The sequence below is a fragment of the Dipodomys merriami genome, unplaced genomic scaffold (assembly GCF_024711535.1).
Source record: "Dipodomys merriami isolate MVZ:Mamm:240054 unplaced genomic scaffold, mDipMer1.0.p SCAF_5, whole genome shotgun sequence".
Lineage (NCBI taxonomy): Eukaryota > Metazoa > Chordata > Mammalia > Rodentia > Heteromyidae > Dipodomys > Dipodomys merriami.
The window spans coordinates 44,528,140-44,550,835 of NW_027206068.1; the positions used below are offsets into that span (position 1 = coordinate 44,528,140).

The 22,696-nt window shown below is 36.6% G+C and overlaps 1 pseudogene; it reads left to right on the plus strand.

Moving 5' to 3' along the window:
• The first annotated feature begins 3,071 nt into the window (after window positions 1-3,071).
• LOC138810197 (oxidoreductase HTATIP2 pseudogene) lies at window positions 3,072-20,672 on the plus strand (annotated as a pseudogene).
• Window positions 20,673-22,696: the final 2,024 nt, after the last annotated feature.

Below are 22,696 nucleotides of genomic sequence, written 5' to 3' on the forward strand. Positions count from 1 at the left end.
AATTATTGGCACTTGCTTTGAAAATTATAATTATTGTTCAAATAGTTGGGGAAGTTAAAAACTGTTTTGTACTAAAATTGATTTATAAATTTATAAAATCAAAAAATAAAATATACGTTAAATGTGCATATGCCTTAATGGAGGAAAGAATATTCTCTTCAACAATTTTTTTTGAAAATGAGATTTCCACATGCAAAAGAATGAGATTATACTTTCCTAATTGTTAGTAATGAAATACACATACAAAAACGAACTTAAAATGGATTGAAGACCTAATGAGGCAGCTAAAACCACAAAGTCTAAAGACTCTTAGAAAAAAATATGGAATCTTAGAGATGATAAAAATGCCTGTGCAGTAGCAACAACAACAACAACAAAAAACCCCAAAAGTTGACTTCATCAGAATGTAGAAAGTTTTTGTTTTTTTGTTTTCTGTGGTCCTGGGGCTTGAACTATGTGCCTGGGCCTGGGCACTGTCCCTGCTGCTTTTGCTCAAGGCTAGTGCCCTACCACTTGAGCCACAGTGCCACTTTCGGCTTTTTCTGTTTATGTGGTGCTGAGGAATTGAACCCAGGGCCTCGTGGATGAGAGCAAGCACTCTACCACTGAGCCACCTTCCCAGCCCTCATGAATTTAGAACTTTTGTAGGAAAGTATCAAGGAAGTGACGAACTACCAAATGAGAAAAGGTACTTGCAAATTGTATTTATTAAGCTTTGTATCTAGAATACATAATGAACATTATACCTCACCAACAAAAAGACAAATGACTCCCCCAAAAGACAACACACTCAAAAGTACCAGGTAAAAGTCTACTGTGGAAAGGTCTCCAAAGAACAAATATTCAACATTATCAGTCATTAGGAAATAAAAATCAAAACCACAGCGAGATACTACTTCACAACCACCAGTTGGCTACTAATAACAGACCCCTAAGATAACAAATGTTAGCAAGAAAGGGAATTGGAACCCTGGTTCTTTCATGGTGAGAATATAAAACCCTATAAACATTGCAGAAAACATTCCTCAAAAAGTAAAACATTCATCATATGATCCAGCTAATGTGCTTGTAGACCTATGCCCTGCCTAATGAAGTACCCACTCTGTTCATAGTACATAAAAGTGATATACTCCTGGAAAATTTAATCAAGAAGAAAAGACAAGAATACGTACCTTTACAAGAACAAAAGACACTGAGCTGGTGCCGGTGGCTCACACTTGTAATCCTAGATACTCAGGAGGCTGAGAGCTGAGGATCGCGGTTCAAAGCCAGCCTGGGCAGGAAAGTCTGTAAAACTCTTATTTCCAATAAACACGCAGAAAACCGGAAGTGGCTCTGTAGCTCAAGTGGTAGAGCGCTACCCTTGAGCTGAAGAGCTGAGGGACAGCGCCCAGGCCCAGAGTTCAAGCCCCATAAAAAGACACATTTTAAAAAAACATGATGGTTAGTCTAAAGGATAGTTCATTGGCATGAAAGTAATTAAATCGATAAAGAATTTCCAGAAAGAAAAATCCAAGCCTAAGTAACTTATTTTTTTAGCACTATGAAATATTGTGGGCTAAACTAAAGTTCTTCCAGACAACAGAATAAAGAGGCAGAATCTCTAATTCACTTGATCAGATCAGCAAATATTTAGCTCCAAATAAAGTTTGAGAATGGAAAATTACTTACTGTACCCCCTATCACTTTATCACTTTGATCTACAGCTCCACTTTTGACAAGTTCATGCGTGCACGTGTGTGTGTGTGTGTGTGTGTGTGATTAAATGGAGATAAGGGTTAAAGACTTTTCTACCCAGGCTGACTTCAAACCTCAATCCTGAGATCTCAGCCTCCTGAGTAGCTAGAATTACAGGCATGCCCCACTGGCTCCTGGCCCAATAAAACACTTAAACTCAGTGTGAAAGGCACTTTTCAATCCAATTACAGGGTTTCCACCAAACATCTGCAGCAAACATAAGGAATCCATGAGAGTATTCTCTTTGATACTGAGGAAAAGATAACTGTCATCACTTCTTTTGAAAAACTACTCTTTCAGAAAATACCATTTTTGTGTAGAAATTTTTATGAATTTACAAATTATTTGAATAAGAGTTTAGTACATTTCTTAGATGCAAATATTGCTATTCAAAATAAATTGCTTTTCTACCTAATTGGAACATAGCATGTAGAGTTATGAAAGTATTTTGTCAACAAATATTGAATACAGAAAAATTAACCAAGGATTTTCTGGTAGACATTGTAAACATTTTAAAATTTAAAGATGCTAAAGACTTAGAGGCACTCAATGCTCAAAGATTGGATGATTCAATATTATATACATTTTAATTTATCATTAAAAGTCCTGTAGTTTCTTAAGCTCTGTATATTCTAGATATTAGGCTTTTGTATCATATAGCTAGCAAATATCTCCCATTCTGTAGATTGTCCTGTTAACTTGTTAATGGTGTTCTTTGTCATGCAGAAACTTTTTAGTTTGATATAATCCCATGGATCAATTCTTTGTTTGATTTGCTGAGCTTCTGGTTATTTACTCAGAAAGTTCCTTTCTGTGCTGAGGTTCTTAATGTTTTTCTTACTGCTGCAGGGAATAGTTTCTTGGTTTCATGTCTTACATTGTGGTCTTCAATCCATTGAATTAATACTAGCACAAGATGATAGATAGGGATCCAGTTTTCATGTTTCTGCATGTGGATATCCAGTTTTCCCAGCCCCATTGGTTGAAGGCTGTCTTTCTTGTAGCCTATGTTTTTGGCTTCCTTATCAAACATTAGATGGCTATAGGTTGGTGAGTTTATTTCTCAGTCTTGTTCCATTGTCCTCAGGCCTGTTTTTGAGCCAGTACCAACTTGTTTTCACTCCTATAGCAATCTTCAAAGAATCAGCAACTCAATTAACAAATGAGCAAATGAGTTAAATAGAGACTTATCAGTAGAAGAAGTAGAAACGGCCAACAGATTTTTGAAGAGATGCTCAACATCTCTGGCCATAAAGGAAATGTAAATCAAAACAACACCAATATTCCATCTCACCCTTCTGGCCATCATCAAGAAAACAATAACAGATGCTGGCATGGCTGTCGGCAAAAAGGAACCCAATTACTTTGTTGGTGGGAATGTAAACTTCAACCCCTCTGGTAAGCAGTATGGAAGTCCTTCAAAAAAATGAAACAAAATTAGTAATTCACTCTTGAACATTTATCCAAAAGATTATAAACTAGGATGTAGCAAAGCTACCAGCAAAACCATGTTCATTACAGCACTATTCACCATAGCCAAGGTATGGAATCAGCCCCTCAGTGGGCAGAAGGATCAAAGAAATATGGTTTACATATACACAATTGAATTTTACTCATCCATTAGAAGGAATGGTATTGCATTATTTGCAAAGAAATGTAAGGGCCTGGAAAAAAAAAATTAGGTTAATGAAGTAAGTCAGACCTAGGGAGACAAAGGATACATGTTTTCTTTCATAAGTGGAAGCTAGAATTCATTCATAATTGTATAAGTAAGCACATTAATAATAAATGTATTAACCAAAATATGGTAGAATTCGAACAGTGTGATCCCTTAGGAAGACTTAACTCACAGTTCCAGGAAACAGGCACTAGAAAAGGAAGGGTGGGATGAGTGAAAGAGAATGTAGTCATAAGATCCAATGGAAGCTGGGCAACAGTGGCTCACACCTATAATCCAAGCTACTCAGGAGGCTGAGATCTGAGGATCACAGTTAAGCCAGCCGGAGCAGGAAAGTCTGTGAGACTCTTATCTCCAACTAACCACCAGATAACCGGAAGTGGCATTGTGGATCAAGTGGTAGAGTGCTAGCCTGAAGCTGAAGAGCACGGGGACAATGCCCAAGCCCAGAGTTCAAGCTCCATAACCGACAAAAAAAAAAAAAAATCCAATGGATATTTTATAAAGTTAAGAAAAATGAGGGAAGGGATGGGACTGGGAGGGATGGGGGAGAATGATGAAAGGGATGACATTGATCAAGATGCATGATGTTCATAAACTGCTTTGCAAAACGCATGGTGTTCATAAACTGCAAAACTACGTATGATTTTAAAAAGAGAATGATATTTGAGAAAAATAATTCTGTGGTTTCAACACAATCACCATCAAAATTTCAGATTTTTCATTATAAACTTTAAAATTTACACAGAATTGCAAAGGATCAGGTCGAATGAAACACTTTTAAGAACGATGAATTAGGAAATAGCTTACCAGTATCAGAGAAAGTTTAAAGTGGTGGTGTAGCTCAAGTGGTAGAGCACTTGCCTTGAGCTGAAGAGCTGAGGGACGGCGTTCAGGCCCAGAGTTCAAGCCCCATGGCTGACAAAAAAAAATTCAGAGAAAGTTTAGTGAACGATGGGCTATGGATGTAATTTGGTGAGCAATCACAGACCTAGCATGTGCAAAGTCCTGAAGATGGAACCCCAAAGCAGAATTAATTCATGAGAACTGCAGTTATAAGGTAGTGTAGCCTTTTATTATATAGGCTCTTCATAGCAATGATTAGTTACACTGAAATGACATATAAGACTATATATTTCAGTAAATCTGGGACTTTTATTTTTTCAATGCTGAAGATGGAACCTATGGCCTTGAACATTCTAGCTAGGTCCTCTAACACTGAGCCACAGCAGCACCACGTGGGCCTTTTTGTGAGAAAACAATCCTTGGTGTTTAAAATTATACGTAGGTTTCTTAAAGATCAGATAAGGAAAGCAAATCAATGCTTCAAGGAACTAGCAGAAAAAAATTAGAGACAATCTTCAAAATATTGCTGGAGGACAGCACTTTTAAAACACAAGCACCGATAGTAAAGGAAAAATAAATATATGAATATAGCAATGCGGTACTTCATCAAAATCAGTAAAGAATGCAAAAAGCAAGACTAAGGGTACAAAGGAATAATCATAACACATACAATGGCAGAAGACATTTACCTCAGAAGGAGGTAAAATAAAAAACAAAAACAAAAAAGCCCCAAAGTGATTAAGAAATTCCTATCTTCAGTCTGGGCATGGTGGTATGTGTTTGTAATTCCAGCTACTCGGGAATCAGGGATTTGGAGGATCTGACTTTGAAGCCAGTCTGAGCAAAAAGTCAGCAAGAGGCATACATGACAAAAGAAGTCAGCATTACCACATCTCAACAAAGAAAGTGAGTACATGTGTTTGTAAACATACATAATCCCAGCTACCTCAGGGGAGCATAGGTGGGAAGATTTAAGTATGTGGCAGGCCCTAGGTAACAAGTGTTTTTCCCTATCTAAAAAAACAACTAAAGCAAAAAAAAAAAAATAGGTTGGGAGCATGAAGCAAGTGGAAGAGCACTTACCTAGCAAGAATGAGGCTCTGAGTTCAAACTCTAGTACAACAAATGAAGGAGGGAAGGACATATGGATGGCAGTCTGTGAGACCCTTTTGAAAAACACTATGAGGATCAGACACTGGTGGTAAAAATATGAAAAAAACAAGTAAATGACAATAAAGTATTAGAATAATGTTCAACTCTGTGAATAATATGATTAAAATGTGTGCATGGGTGATGGTGTTTTACATTCTGAACCAGGTGCTGCTTATATGACTATAATACTTGGAATTATACATGTGCAGCACTGACTTCCATCTTTAAGCAAGTAAAAATTTCTGCAGCAAATTTTCAAAATAAGGGTAGGGAGGGATAAAATGTAATCTCTAAATGGACCTTCTGAAAGGCTTTGGGGGAAGAATGAATGGCCTGATACGGAGTTCTTCCCACATACCATGAGGCTACTGGACCTTATTAAAGGAGAGCATTCTACTACTGAGAATGATAGATTTTTTTAAAGTGTAGTTTTAGTTTTTTTAAGTAGCTGTACAAAGGAGGTGCCATTCAACAGAGCAGTTTATGAATACAGTGCCTCTTGATCATGTCACCCCCTTTCAACATTCGCACCTGCCCCTCCCACCCTTCCCTCACTTTTCTTAATTTTTACGTTATGTGTTGAATGTTTGCCATTTAACAAAGCATGAATCTGGATCTATGTTATCCCTTCAAAATCTTCACCTTTTCGGCCCAACCTGACTCTAATTTTCCTCAGTTCTGTGACATATACTATGCATTCTTGCCTGCATTCTACTAATTTCCTGCATTCTCCTCTTCTCCTCTTGCCTCGCTCCCTGCAAGTGCCCATTTCTTGGTACTTATTTTGTTGGGCTTTGACTTATACTTCAGTTAGTTCGTTTGTAACTGCTTGGGTACCACAAAGTGTGCTTGCTTATAGTTTTATTCACACATTCTAGCTCCCACAAACGAGGGAAACCATACAACCTGTGTTTCTCTGGGTCTGGGTTACTCCAATTATAATTTTTTCCAAGTCTTTCCATTTCCTTACAAAAGGTACAATATCAGAGAATGATAGATTAGAAGAAATAATGTTTACTTGGCATCTATCATGAAGACTTTGTATGGGAAAGGAAGGTTCTGGGAATTTGGCATTTAAGAAAGCTTTCTAGCAGATTCTGACCAGTTCCTGGGGTTGAGTTCCAATATTGGATTAAAAGCAACCTAAAAAAAAATGAACAAATCTTGAAGGAACCAAACCTAGCAGAAATTAATTAGAAATTAAGGAGCAACTACAGTCTTTTATTTAGTCTAATTAGCTCTTCTTTGTCTTTTAACACAATCTAACTCCTCCCAATGTTCAATTATTTATGTTTCATAAGCTTGTTCAACATGCAAACCAAGAATATGCTATCTTAAAATTGGAGAAAAGACCAATGGGGACTTAAATATATGCTTGTTGCTTATAAGCTCTTTACTTCCTATCCTGTGATATTGAATTATACTGATGTCTCCAAAGGTTGTTTTTCAGTGAACAATGCTTTAGGGGATTTTCATTTTCCATTCAGCTCCTAAATTATTTTTTGGTAGGAGAACTGATAGAAGCAGGAGACTGTAAGACTTTTGTGATCTAATTAGATTCATAAAAATTATCTAATTTGAAGAGCATGAAGAGGCTGGTAAATTAGCTAAGTACGTGTTTCATCCTTTCATTTTCAGTTTCTTGACTACTGAGATTAGTATTTTGAAATACAAATTCACAAGTCCAACTAGTTACTTGTTTGGACATCTCTGAGACTAACCTATAGAATTATCCAGAAGTATTGAGATCAAGTAGCAATTATGATGAGCTTTAAGAAATTATTATTTTTATACAAATCAAAGGATCAACTTGTGCTGTTTTAATAAAGAAATAATAGGGTTCGTTGCTAGATACCTAAAATAGTAACGCTTTTCAGTGTTTCAAATTATTGTAACACAAAAGCTGAAAGGAGCTGTATATTGAATAATTGTTGCTAAGCAACTTTAAGAAATAACTATGCACAGTAATGACATCTCCAGTGATGGCTGCTGCTCATATTCGATAACTGAAAGGAGAATTAAGTTCCAAGTTACAGAAATAGTAAAATTTTCCATGTAAAATGCTTATCATGCTTAACTTCTAAGACATGCTCACTCAAAAGCCATGTGTTGTTAAAATATGACTAAAAGATTCCAGTGAAAATATTTGAATGAACTGGATTTGAATTTGCTCGTGTTTTAAGCCTTTGTTTTCCCTTCAAAAACAGGGAAAGGGGTGGATTTGATCTCACCTTTGTAAATATGGGAGGATATCTTTTGACTTGAAGAATCAAGGAGACTCTCAGATAGTGCCATTGTTGCCCAGGCCTGTGCTTTCTATAGAGAATGCACATTTCATAAATGCAAGAATTTTGTTTTGTTTATTAATGCTTTTATGTTTTATGCTAAATAGTTGTATAAAGAGGTTTCAATTTAACATGTCCATGCAGCATGAAATACATCTTGCTGCTCTTTTTATCACAGCCCTTTCCCCATCTATCTACTCCCTCCCACCCATGTCTTCAAGTCTCCTTCTGCAGTTTTAACAGATACACACTGAATATGATGGCTGTATTTACCCACCATTCCTCTTTCTAAATTATTTTTTCTTTGATCTTAAAAAAATTACCTTTAAGTAGTTGTGCAAAGGAATTGCCTTTAACAAATCAGTGTATGAAAACAACACATCTTGATAGATGTCAGACCTGTCATTATTCTCCCCCAGCCCTTCCAACCCTAACCCTTCCCTAAATTTTCATAATTTTGTTGGCTGTGCATTAAATTTTACAACTATATTCTCCCCTCACCCACACTGCATCCTACCCCTCTCTCCTTGATCACACCCTCTTCCTCACCTTTTAAATACTCATTTCCTGGTAATAATTTTGTTCGACGGTGGATTGGCCTTTCTAAGGAACTGCAATATTTGAATTCTCTCCTGACATACCATATTTCATGTCATTCATCTACCATTTCTCTTTTCATCTACCTGTCTCCCTTCTTGTAGTTTTCACCCCTTTCAGCCCAGACATGTTTCAGTTTCTTGCTATCTATGTTGTTGAATCGTCAGTGAACTGTTCAAAGGGGACTACACCATAGACTCTCACCCCCATGTACGCCATCTTTAAGCGAGTTTGGTTGTGTGTATATGTGTATGGCTCTTTCTGTATTTTAAACCATGTTTATATTTTAGGTCTAACTTCCACATATTTTAAATTGTCAAATATTATATTTTCTTGTATATGGGATGCAAAATGATGCTATGGTTTCTAAATACACTATGGAAAAATTAAACCCCACTAGTTAAAATATTAATCATTATGACTGCTTATCACAGATTTTGTTGTGAGTCTACTTGGATGCTACTCTTCCAGCAATTTAGGCCCCATGCTGAACAAAATATCTCAAAGGAAAAGGAAAACTTATTTCTCCTGTCCAATTAAGGGTTTATGCTCTTTGACCATCTTTCCATCCTTTCCTCCATCTGCCTTCATCCAGATTCCAGCAAGCATAATTCTACTTTCCAGTTCTTTGAGTTCAGTTGTTTTGCATTTCATTTTTGTGAATACATTCTTATCTTTTTATGACTGCTTTATTTATTTATTTATTTTTATCGGTTATGGGGCTTGAACTCTAGTCCTGAATGCTGTCCCTCAGCTCTTCAGCTCAAAGCTAGCATTCTACCACTTGAGCCACAGTGCCACTTCTGGCTTTTTCTGCTTATGTGGTGCTGAGGAATCGAACCCAGGGCCTCCTGCATGCAAGGCAAACACTCTACCACTGAGCCACCTTCCCAGCCCTATGACTGCTTTATTTAGCATGACATTCCTCAGTCTCTAATTTTATTCATGTTGTTATTGCAAATAACACAGTTTTCCTTTTCAAAACTGAACACCATCAAACTTACCACCTCATCTGTCTTTTAGAAGTTTCAACAGGTTTCATTGTTCTATTTTAATACATGCATGTAAAATACTTTGATTATTATTCACCCTCATTCACCCTCTCTGTTCAACTTCCCCTTCCCACCCCTCAGCTTTCCTGTCATTTTCCTGTCATTCTTTTTTTGAAGTGTGTATTAATTGTACCATGGGGTTTCACCATCGTATTTTGCATGTGCATATTTTAGATTTTAATCAAATTAACCTCTTCTATTTCTTTCTTTTTCCCTATCCTCACCCACTCTCATATATTGTTCAGTAGCTTTCTATGAGATTCTTGATGTAATCTTCATATCTAGATACTTGGAATCTTGATATTAATCTCCCTCCATCATTCTCTTTCTCTCTCCCTCTTATCCTTGTAAGCAGCTCCTTATGTACAATCATGCCCAATTTGTGTGTGTAAATAAGTATATATGTTTATGTAGTTATACATATATACATGCCTGAACATACCTATCTTTTGGCATAGAGCCCACCAATGAGTCAAAACAAATGGCAGATTGCTTTTTGTGCTTGATTTATCTCATTTAGTATGATTATCTTCAGTTTTATGATTTTTCCTGCCTAATTTTATTTCCTTTATTTATTTATTTACTTTTTGGTCAGTCTTGGGGCTTTAACTCTGGGCCTGGGCGCTGTCCCTGAGCTTTCAGCTCAAGGTAGACGCTCTACCACTTGAGCCACAGTGCCACTTCCGGTTTTCTGGTGGTTAATTGGAGATAAGGTTTCACGGAGTTTCCAGCCTGGGCTGGCTTTGAACTGTGATCCTCAGATCTCAGCCTCCTAAGTAGCTAGGATTACAGGCGCGAGCCACCAGAGCCCGGCATAATTTCATTTCTTTATGGCTGAGCAAAATTTTATGGTGAATATGTACTACGTTTTCCTGATCCAACCACTCATCAGTTGTTGGGCATGCTGCCTGGTCCCACTATTGGCTAAACCGAACTACAACAGGTATGCTGTTTATATGTTCTTGTATATTAATTTGCACTCGTTCAGATATTTTTCCAAGAGTAGATGGGAGAGTCGTAAGGTAGGTCTATTTTTTGTTGTTTCTTGTTTTTGTGTGTCAGTCCTGGGGCTTGGACACGGGGCCTTGGCGCTACCCCAAGAGTTTTTGTGTTCAAGACTAGTGCTCTATCACTTGAGCCGCCACTCTACTTCTGGGATTTTTTTGGTGGATAATTGAGAGAAGAGTCTAACAGAGTTACCTACCTGGGCTTTTCTGCTCAGGTTTTCTGCCTCCTTAGTAACTAGGATTACAGGTGTGAGCCACAGATGCTGATTTCCATAGTGATTGTTCTAGTTGACATTCCTACCAGAAGTGTATTAGAGTTCTTTTTCCCCTCCATCCCCATCAATATTTGTTTTCTTGATAATTGCCATTTTGACAGAGTAAGATGGAATTTTAGTGTAGTCTTGACTTGCATTTCCTTTATGGCTACCTACACTGAACATTTCTCCATGTGTCTATTAGTTATTTGTATTTTTTCTTCTGAAAACTGTCTGCTCAACTAATTTGTTCATTCATTCATTGGTCTATTCTTTAGCTGCTTCAGTTGTTTTGAAACAAATTATATGTTCAGGTTATTAATCTTTTATCCTTCAAATAACTGGTGGAAATTTTCTCCCATTCTGTCTCTGATAATTGTTTCTGTTGAGATACAGAAACAGTTTTCAATTTGATGAAATCCTACTTATCTATTCTTGCTTTTATTAGCTGGGCAATTGGAATCCTCTTCAGAAAATAATTATCCAAGTTTATATATTCTAGAGTTTCCTCTGTGTTTTCCTGCAGTACTTTCAAGGTTTCAGGTTTTACACAAAGAACTTTGATTTGGAATTTCAGTCTTCTGCATACAGATAACCAACTTTCCCTATACCATTTGTTGAAGATTCTGTATTTCCTCTAGAGTATTCCTAGATCTTCTCTTCTGTTCTGTTGATCTTCATTCATGCCAATTTTGGTGCCAGTACCATGCTATTTTTGTTACTATGGCTCTGTTCTATAATTTGAAGTCAAGTATTATGATACCTTCATCTCTACTCTTTTTATTTAGGATTTCTTTTACTCTTTGGGGTCTTCTGTGTTTGCATATGAATTTGAGAATTGTATTTTTCTATTCCTATAAATAATGAGATTGATATTTTGGTGAATTTTACACTGAATCTGTAGATTGTTATTGATAGTGTGGCCATTTTCACAATATTATTTTTGTCAAATCAGGAACATACAAAATCTTACTATCTTGTCTCTTCAATTTTTCTTTGATATTTTTTAGTTTTCATTGTAGAGGCCTTTCACCTTCCTGATTGATTCCTAAGTATTTCCTTTCTTTTGAGGCTACTTTAGATATCTGATATCTAAAAGCTAATTTATAAAAAAAATGGCATTGCTTACAAAAAATGGGATTTCATCAACTTGGAGGCAAAAGTTAAATTGTTTTTATTAGTGTTCTGTTGCAAACTAGTTAAAAGTTTACTGTATGGAATTGTTCACAAAAATAACAGAAATTAACACTTTCTATTCTAGAAACTATAAGTTCAAGGTCAAGTAGCCAGAACCAAAATCTAGTTGAATCTTAATTGCCTATGTAAAGGCTGCATCTCCAAATACAGAAATAGTGGGAAGTTGGATTTTGACATAAAAATCATGGTGGTAGGTATACTACTATTCATCTCATAACACAGTTGCAATGTGACCTAAATGGCATAATGAAAAGTCAAACTTTTTAAAGAAATTTTTGAACACAACAAAAATGAAAAAGACAAATGAATGGCTCAATGTTAGTAATGTGGGCATGTAGCCAATTTATTTGCTGTTTTGAGATATTTTGAGCTGGCTTTGCTTTACTCACATATTTGTTCTCTAAATTTTTTGCCATAAGAATGGTAAGGAATTTATTTTGTAACCTCTTTGAAGCAATGTAAAACTTCAATGAGACATACAAAAGGCAAAGGTATTAGGGAAACAGAAAGAAGCTTCAATTATATTCATTTAGAAATAAAAAGCCCCTTACTTACAAATGATATTCATCTCACTGCAATAGTTATCAAAATATCTATACCTTAATTGTGTGATTTTATGCAGATTATGAGGAAAATGTAGAAGAGATTCAAGAGATTCAAAAATCTACTTAGAAAATCCTTTTGAATATTTATCAGTGACTGTTCAATCTGTACCTTCTTCCTTTGAGGATGAGTTCCGTTGTGGAAAATAATCAAATCTGGCAATTAATCTGGCAATATCCATAGCTTATTATGTAAAATGCTAATGATAAATGGACTGGCTTTGCAGTTGCAAATGAGCTCCGTTGAGGAGGATACACAATTGTTAAAGTCTACACTAGAAATTTTATGTTTGGATTTGGCTGTTGAAGTTCTTCTGGTACCACTTCAATCTTCAGTTCTCAGTTCTGAAACTAATAACTAGTTACTGATGTGAGTTACATAGTTCTCAAAGTGACCTCCTGCTCTTTGGCTTTTTCTTCTTCATTTTATAGCAAAGCTTTAGTACAAGATACCAACAAATACTGTTACCTAAAAATGTCTGAGAACTTTTGCTTATTGGGGAATGGAAAGAATGTGGAAAGCCAAGGTTCAGAAGAGCCCTTTGAAACCTTAACAACTTCTGGGAAAATAATTACCAAAGAACTCTGCTTATTTGTTGGCCTTAGTGACATGAACATATATCACTCAGCCTCCCTGAGGTCCACAGTTGTATTCCTGTTTCACCAAGCAAGTACTCAACAATCCATCTGTGAAGACTTCATAAAGTCAGGGGCTGAGAAAATATTTTATGGATTTGACTCAACAGTGTTTTATTGCAAAAATGATCCTAATGTATACATTATGGCATAACAGTTTGTAACAGCCCGCTCCCAATGAAGTAGGATTGAAAGGGGTTATTTCTGGATTGACTAAAATAAAAACAGTTGAGCAACAGAAAATTTTAAAAGAGGAGGAACCATTTCAAGATGCAGACAATGGAGGGCAGAATAAAAAGTCATGTAGAAAACTTCTTTGTGTATGGCTAAATTAAAGTCTTTCTGAAAAGATTCTTTATACTGTATAATTCTACCTATATTCTTGATATGACAAATTGTAGAACCAAAAAACAGGTGGGTAAGTGGTAGGTAGTGGGAAGCAAAGAAGGATGAACAACAGAGCACAGACAGACAAACAGAATCCCTGAAATTTTAGGTTGAATAGGTGATTCCACCCTTCTTTTTTCACTTTTAGCATTTGGAAACATATTCTTAAGTATCCTGAAAGGACACATAATTATTCCAGTAAATAGCATAGCCACTGCACTCAAAAGGCCACTGGCCAGCATCACCTGGAGAGTCTTAGAGATGCAGAATCTTAGGCCCCATCTTCCCACGGCAGGCAGAATCCATATTTGCATCTTAACCAGCCTCTCAGATGGTTTCCGTGCTCATCAAGTTTAAAAAGCATTAATGTAGCAATCAGGAGATAGGTTATAAGGTCAGATAGACTTGCTTTTGAGTTCTATTAGTCATAGTCCTTCTAATTTTTCTATTTTAAGTTACTTAGCACTACTAAGTCTTTTCTTATGTATAACATAATGGAAATGAAAATACCTTTCTCTAATGGTTGTTTGGAGTAGAAGCTGACAAAAAAGTAGGGATAAATGTTAAGGATTGATATTCCTAATTATGTTCATTGCAACAAAGGCCTAGGAAGAATTTGAACTTGTTTTGGTTTTTTTTTTTTTAATTGTAAAATACCATACAGACGGGTTACAATTACATGGGCAAGATAATGAGTACATTTCTTATCAAGCATTGTTTCCTCCTCCTTTGTTTCCCCTTCCCATCCCTTCCCATCCCTTCCCATCTCCCACCCACCCTTTCCCCCCCCTCCACTACCCCCCCCTGAATTAAAGTTTTGGCTTGTTAACTTCCAAAGGAAAAAGGAAAGACAGGAAAGGAAGAGGAATTTAACAAGGTATTGGAGAAGGAAACAAGGAAGAAGTTCTCATTCCATTAAGGATGCTGAAGTCACTCCTCGGAGGGATTGTTCCTGTCTATTTGTGGAAGTAATTGGCATTGCTCTCTTGGAGCTCTGCGTAAAAACCAAATGAATCAATCTGTTACAGGATGACACTACATAAATGAACTCATTTAACTTTCATTTAGTCCAAATGACAATCCCTAGTCATCCACTCCATCTGAGGGAAAGAAATACAAGAATCCAGTCCTGTTAGAAGTAAAAGTGCCACTGTATCACACTGTACCCACTTGATACCTGACACTGGTGTGTTTTGAGTCCTATTTATGAAGAAGATGTTTGATGTTAAGATAGTTCTTTAACACGATCAGTTCAGAGAGTAGAATTGTGCCTAAGGTAAACCATACTTGATAGGAAAGGAGGTTTTGCAGAGCTCTATCATTTTACTGCAATGATCAGTTCTGAGCAATTAAAGGAAATGGATACATTAAGGTGACTGTACATGTAAAAAATTTAAAAAATATGTGGTTTATTTTCACTGTGTCTATTTAGGATGTTATAAGTGGAGGATGATTTAACTGGCCATGCCAGCAAATTTTTATGGTGAGTTCCTTTTATGATACACATCAAAAACTCTTGTTCCTCCCATTTCTATAAAATTCCCTTTTCTTCTTAAGATCTGGCTTAAATGTCACCTCAAAGAAGCTTTCTTTTATTATTTTGGGCACAGTTCAGGTATTTTCTCTTATAATATTTGGTAGTTATCTATCTTACATCATGTATCTATCAGATGGGCGTTGGCTGTTGGTGTCTGCCCTCCCTCCCCATCTCCTGCCCATTTTCCTGGGATTGTAAGTCCTAAAAATGGTTGCACCATGTCAGTAACCTCCCTAACAAATGGTTGAGGATGAATTTAAAAAGTGAATTAATGGCAGCGTTATCAATTACTGAAAGTGTTATCAATGAGAAATTTATTTTCAAATAGTTCTGGAGGCCCAAAAGTCTGAAACAAGGTGTCAGAAGAGCCATGCTTCCCCCAAAGCTTAAGGATGAAAAGAATCCTTGCTTCTTTCAGTATCTGATAGTACCAGGGGCTCTTTGGCAGCACATTCAGTCTTCATATGGCTCTCTACATTGTGTCTGGGTCCGTGTGGATAAGTGCGACTTATTCCTTTCACAAGCTTCAGCTACATGTGACTTCACTATTTTAAAATGTTCTTTGTGCATATCTTATTAATAATTAAATACCACTTTCCACCTCCTTAGGGAAAGACATCAAATTTCTAATATGCTTGTTTGGGATTTGTATAAGTTCAGGGTTTATTTTTAAGCCTTATTTTGTTCCCAGTACCTCTCTGTTTCTGGAGGCAGTAATATAATGCTTCACTGAAAGGCATAGCAGACCGCTACTGCTGAGAAGCAGAACTACAGGAGAGCTCTTCTAAGAATTAGGTGGGCTAGAGTAATTAGTAAAAGCTAAGTATCAGGCACCACAGGAAGCCGTGATGGGATGGAACAAATACCTTGTCAGACAACAAGACCTATGTTCTCAACATTTAAAATAGATTCAAACAAACCTAAGCCTGGAAGGCTGGCAGACAGATGTGCACTGGAAATGTACTTTGCACACACACAGCAATTAAGTGAACTTCCACCTACTGCATTTTAAGATGAGAAAACTGGAGTGTGAATTATGTTTGGTAGCAGTATTAATAGTAGCTGCCATAGCAGCTACTACTTATTAAGAGGTTTTTAGGTGACAGGTGTTGGATAAAATGTAAGCATATCATATTATTTACTCCTCACCTTAAGATAGAAATAAAGATATTATCTGTAAATTGGGGTCTAAAGTTTATAGCAATTAAATAACTTGACCAAGGCTATACAATTACTAAATAATAGAATAGGATATGAGTCAGAAGTCTGTCTAAATCTATGCTTTAAACCATTAGGTGCAATATCTGATAAGGAATTCAGAGTCAATGATGGAAACCAGAAGAAGAGTATCTTTCTACTATACCCTTGAAAAATACCAGCTTGCCATTTTATGGCATTGTTAATTATACTAATACTGCACTGTAACAGGCTATATTGCTACAGAACAAAGAGTTGGAATAGCTAGTAATCCCACAAGTCTTCTTCCTATGGATAAATAGAAAGTATGTTTCTTGGCTTTTCAGACAAACTTCCCATCTACTGCCATTTGCCTTCTGCAAATCCTGGGCCCTCAGGAATAGGAAGGCATAGGTTCATTATTAATAGATCTTGACCTTGCCTAAGCAAATACATATTCAATGGCTTCTTTTCCCACTCCATCTCTCCTCTCCACTTAAAAATTGCAGATTGATTCTGGGTCAGATTCAGTACGTGTAACAAATGAGTTAGGAAGATAAGATGATATTGACATGAGAAAAAATTGCCACTGAAGTTATCATCCTATATGACAAAATAAAAGAATTTAGCAGAATGCATCTTTGAAACATAAAAACATAAGAACCTATTATGGATAAAGCAACACAGAACAAAATTAGGCAAGGTTATAAGGTTAAGGGAAAAAAGGCACAAGAATAAGACTGAAATAATAGTGATACTGTACTATATGTAACTCTATTGCAACAGATTTGAAAGCATACAGGTAAAAGACCATTTGCTAAAAAACAAACCAGTATAACCATTCCAAGAATAAACTTACAATTTGAGGGAATCAATCACAATGGAAAGAAGTGAGAAGAGTAAATATTTCTCATGAAAAGGCAGAGAACCTGATGCTTCCAGAAACAGCCATTTGTAATTCTATTCAAGCTACTCCAGAAAAATTGAACATTTCAATTTATTATGAGATCATTTAATAGTAAAAACTAATGAAATTATTGCATAAAAGAGAGCTGTAGGACTAGCAGTGTTTCATAAGGAGTAGACTTGCATAGCAAGCATGAGGCTTTGAATTCAATTCCCTATAATACATACACATACATACACATACACATACAAACTGTAGATAAATACCATAAAAACTGGGATTCTATATAAAATATTAGTAAATGACATCCAGCAGGATAGGAGATTATAATGCAATACTAGTAAGCAGAATTGATTTCTAGCAATGCAAATAGGTTCCAAATCAGTATGTTTGTCTCAACAAATAAAGAAGAAAAAACATATAATTATAGCAACAAGTTACAAGAAATATTAATTAATACAATTCAAGATTCCACAACAGGATAAAAATTATTACTTCACATTGGCATAGTTTTGGAAAAAGAAGAGAATTTTACCAATTACAAAATTTTATTTCTATACAGTTCTAGGAAATCTACCAAAAATAATAAAAAACCTAAAGAATATTAATAGTGTGCCTGGATACAAAATGAGAATATTAAAATCAGTAACTCTTGGGCTGGGAAGGTGGTTCAGTGATAGAGTACTTGCCTTGCATGCCTGAGGCCCTGGGTTTGATTCCTCAGCACCACATAAGCAAAAAGAAAAAAGCTGGAAGTGGCGCTGTGGCTCAAGTAGTAGAGCGCTAGCCTTGAGCTGAAGAGCTGAGGGACAGCGCCCAAGCCCAGACTTCAGGCCCCACAACCAGACACCCCCCCCCAAAAAAAATAAAATCAGTAACTCTTTTCTATAGTAACATCAACCAGGATAGAAATGATTAATCTTCCATTATTAGTATATAAAGCTATAAAATACTTAAAATAATCTAAACAAAAACTGAATAGACATAAGAAGAAAACTGTCACTGCTTATTAAAGAAAATAATAAATAATAGAGATTTAATAGTAAGTGGGATGATATAAATGATAAAAATCTGTAAGGTTAATATGTAAGTAATTCAATTTGAATCAATATTATGGTTTTTTGAAGGTAGACTAGAGTATCCTAAATTGTAATGCAAACTAAATAGACATGGTCACAAATTACAAAAAAGAAAAGCTGTGAGGGGTAATTTGATTTATTAAATAAAGCCACTTAGTTTTAATAGATTATTGGCAGGTCATCCCATTAAGGGATGTAAAAAAAAAGACCTAAAAATACATCTTAATGATACATTTACAGTACATATGATACATTTACAGTAGTAATACTTAAATTTACTATAATATGGATCATTTACTTTCTAACTCTTGAACAAATGGCAACATACTTAGAATAATATAAATTGGCTGGGTGCTAGTGGCTCATGATTGTAATCTTAGCTTCTCAGGAGGCTAAGATCTGAGGATCAGGTTTCAAAGCCAGCCCAGGCAAGAAGTCTGTGTGACTCTTTTATCTCCAATTAACCACATATACATATATGTATATATACATATATATAATTTACTTCAAACTTTATTGCAAAATGAATAAATCATTTATAAGTAAAACAGAACTAAAAACAACAAAATAATAGGAGTCAAAAGAAAACTGAACATATTCTACCTATAAAATAAAGACTAGGCAGATTTTTTTTTTTTACTAAGTGATACATCCAGAAGGAAAAAAAAAAGACTTCCTTGACCACAGAAAAACTTAGGTTTTGCATATCAAGAAATATCATAGAAGTGGCACTGTGGCTCAAGTGGTACAGGGCTAGCCTTGAGCTCAGAGAGGCTCAGGGACAGCACCCAGTCCCTGAGTTTAAGCCCATGACTGGCAAAAAAAAAAAAAAAGAAGCACGTATCATCAAATTCTAATTGATACGTTGTTAAAATATTTCTAGTTTATAAAATGAACAAGAGATTTGTAGGTATAGTTTACAAAGAACTCCTATAAATCTGTGTAAAAGGTAAACCAGTGAGGAAATAAACAATTTCTGTGAAAAATGACTAATCAGCAAACCCCTTGTTGACAAAACTATAAAAATTATTCACCTTAATAATAGCAGGAACAGGGCTGGGAAGGTGGCTCAGTGGTAGAGCGCTTGCCTTGCATGCTTGAGACCCTGGGTTCGATTCCTCAGTACCACATAAGCAAAAAGAAAAAAGCCAGAAGTGGCGCTGTGGCTCAAGTGGTAGAGCGCTAGTCTTGAGCTGAAGAGCTGAGAGACAGCGCCCAGGCCCAGAGTTCAGACCCACGACTGGACCCCCCCCCAAAAAAAAAATAATAGCAGGAACATGTTAATTAGACTAATATTGAGGTATCCCTTCTTCTTTATCCAACCAGCAAAACTTACCAAGAATAAACACCTAGTTTTGGTGTTTAGAAGACTTACTTATTGGTATATTGTTTTATTTAACAATTTTTTTGAGTGTCTACCATGTGCTAGGCACTGTTCTAGGTGCTGGGGGGGGGGGTCTATCAGCAAGAGTCTCCTGGACTTTCCTCCCTGGGCTAGCTTTGAATCACAATCCTCAGATCTCAGCCTCCTGAGTAACTAGGATTATAGACCTGAGCTATGAGTGCCCAGCTACTTGGAATGTTTTTTGAAGCACACCTAAAAACATGATAAACCTGGGTTGATTACACACCTCACATTTATATTAAAATTTCATGATACAATTACACAATCAGAAAGAATGAAAGGTATTAATTTACTTACAAACAATGGAAAGCAGTTGGGTGAGTTGACCTAAATTTCTATCTTTTATAGTTGGGAATTAACAAAATACTCCAAAATATTAAATAAAAAAAACCCCAGAGATTGAGTGCTGCAAAATCACCTGGAAATTAAGTCACAAGACCTAGCTAGAGACTCTGGTGAAAGTAGGAGAAACTTCAGGATAGATGTAGAATACATTCATCTTTATTGTGGGTGCCAGAAGGGGAAAGTTCAGAATTTTTTTCAAAGGAATACTGGAACAGAACCTGTTTTCTAGTTATACTCATGGGCTGGAGGAAGCTTACCTTTGAAGAGGAAGCTTATAAAAATGTGAATCATGAAGTAGGGGACTTTGAAGAACTGGATGACTATGCTTCTGCCTTTCAAGGTTAAGAGGTTGAGTTCTGTTGCTCAGGTGCCACCAAAAGAAAAAGGCAGGTGTTGAAATTTGTTTGTGTTGACCAGGTTTAGTCTGTAGAGCTGGCCTTGCTAGAGGGGGCTAACATTCAACTTGCTTCCTTCCAAAGGAAGTGATAAGGCAAACAATTATTTTATACTGATAAATTAATGGAGAACTGGAAGCCAAGGGTGAATTAAAATTTTATTGCTATTCATTATTTAGGTTGGGAGACATGTTATGTGATAGGCAAGAATCTTACCCAGGGGAATGGTTGGAAAGAACATTTTTTGGCAGATGGACACCATGTGTCTGAGCAGACTGGTGAGAGCAATGTTGAGCAACATAATGTGGCCAGACAGAAAGCAACAGGAACTTTTAGAAAACAAGGCCATCTATGACCTGGAGAAAGACAATGTCACACTTAAACAGGGACTACAATGAAGAAATTCTATTTACTGAAAATCTCAACACCTATTATCAACTTGTTAATGTCAGGGTCTAGGAAAAAAAGTCTGTTCACATCATTTTTATTTTTCAGCTCAGCACATCCAATCAAGAGAGGATTTTGCTTTGTATCTGGGGTTTTGCAGCCTGTTCTTTCATGGAGATCACCTAGGGAGCTTTTGAATAACAGTCATTTGTATATCAAACCTTCTGAATCAAAATTTCTGGGTTTTGGCACTGTGGGAAGCTGTAGTTTGTTTTGTTCTCAGTTCTCCTGGTGGTTCTGATGCCACTGGTGGGGAGCCAGCTGTAGGAAACACTCGTCTGTAGTCATAACTGTGGGAAAATCCTTATGGACCATGCAGATGACTGTGTTTTATAACGGTTGACATTCCAGTCTCTTATGCTATACAAATGTTAGTTAGGTACCTGTAACTCTATGTGAAAACAATGCTTTTACTTACTACATAGTAAAAATTATATAACCAAGATTATGCCATTCGTGGGGAGAATTAGAAGAATACAAATAAACAAACTTTAGGTGCAGCTGAGACTGTTAAAAAATACTGGGATGAGTGATGAAATGTAGTATTTGGCCAACCTGTCAGGTGCTTTCAAAGTTCCATCCAGTGTGTGACACCTGAACTTTAGCCCTCTAGCAATTCTCATAAAGTGATACTGCCACTATTCTTATTATATCTCATGCTTTTTTTCTTTCACAGTTTTTTGGTACTAATTTTTTTTAGCCTTATGTCTTAAATGGGGAAATTAAGTCTCACTGTGCTTAAGTACCTTCTTCAAGTACCAAAAGCTTAAGACCTGAGACCAGAAAAATGATAAAGTCAGGTTTTAACCCATCTCACCCTGATGCTGAAAGTTATCTTTTTACTCTGCAAAAGCTTCCACATCTACTTATCTCTAGAAAGTTCTAATGAATTATTTCCAGGTAGTTCTAATCAATGGGTAGTAGTACATCAATGATTGTGCATGAATAAAGCTGAAATAGTCATTCCTCAACAAACAAATTAGAGAATCATATAATCATATAATTTATGGCTATGGAAGTAACCATTAAAACAATGTCAACCTTAGAAACAATTAACAGAGGGCAGGGAAGGTGGCTCAGTGGTTGAGCGCTTGCCTTGCATGCATGAGGGCCTGGGTTCAATTCCTCAGCACCACATAAGCAAAAAGAAAAAAGCTGGAAGTGGTACTGTGGCTCAAGTGGTAGAGCGCTAGCCTTGAGCTGAAGAGCTGAGGGACAGCGCCCAGGCCCAGAGTTCGGGCCCCACGACTGGACCCCAAACAAACAAACAAAAAGAAATAATTAACAGAAATGATTACTGATGTGGAAAACTGAACTTCATATGGGTAGGACTAAGGTTTATTCTTTAGTGCTATAAATTATTCTGTATTTTTACTTTTTTGGGGGGGGGGTCCGGGCGTGGGGCCTGAACTCTGGGCCTGGGCGCTGTCCCTCAGCTCTTCAGCTCAAGGCTAGTGCTCTACCACTTGAGCCACAGCGCCACTTCCAGCTTTTTTCTTTTTGCTTATGTGGCGCTGAGGAATCGAACCCAGGGCCTCATGCATCTAAGGCAAGCACTCTACCACTGAGCCACCTTCCCAGCCCCATGTATTATTACTTTTTTTTAACTAGGAAAAGTATTTGAGTTACCAGCCATATAAACTTGCACAAGTTAATCTCAAGGCTTCAGCCCCTTAGCTATAAAAGGGATGGTAACAGAGGTCTCCTCCTAGCGTTGGTGAGGGGATGAATGACAATCACCACAGTACTTGTGATATACTCAAGCAACCTGAGTCACAATTATATATAGAAGCTCTATCTTTCTAGTCCCTCCTTTAGGGTCCACTGCTTCCTCACTATAATTGACTGTCAGGAAGTTCAAGGTGCTATGTCAGCTTTTTTATTTCTTTACTGGTTTATCTGCAGTGAGGAGGATATAACCAGAGCCTCGTACCCACTAAGAAAGCACACTATCACTGAATGCCATCCCAGACCT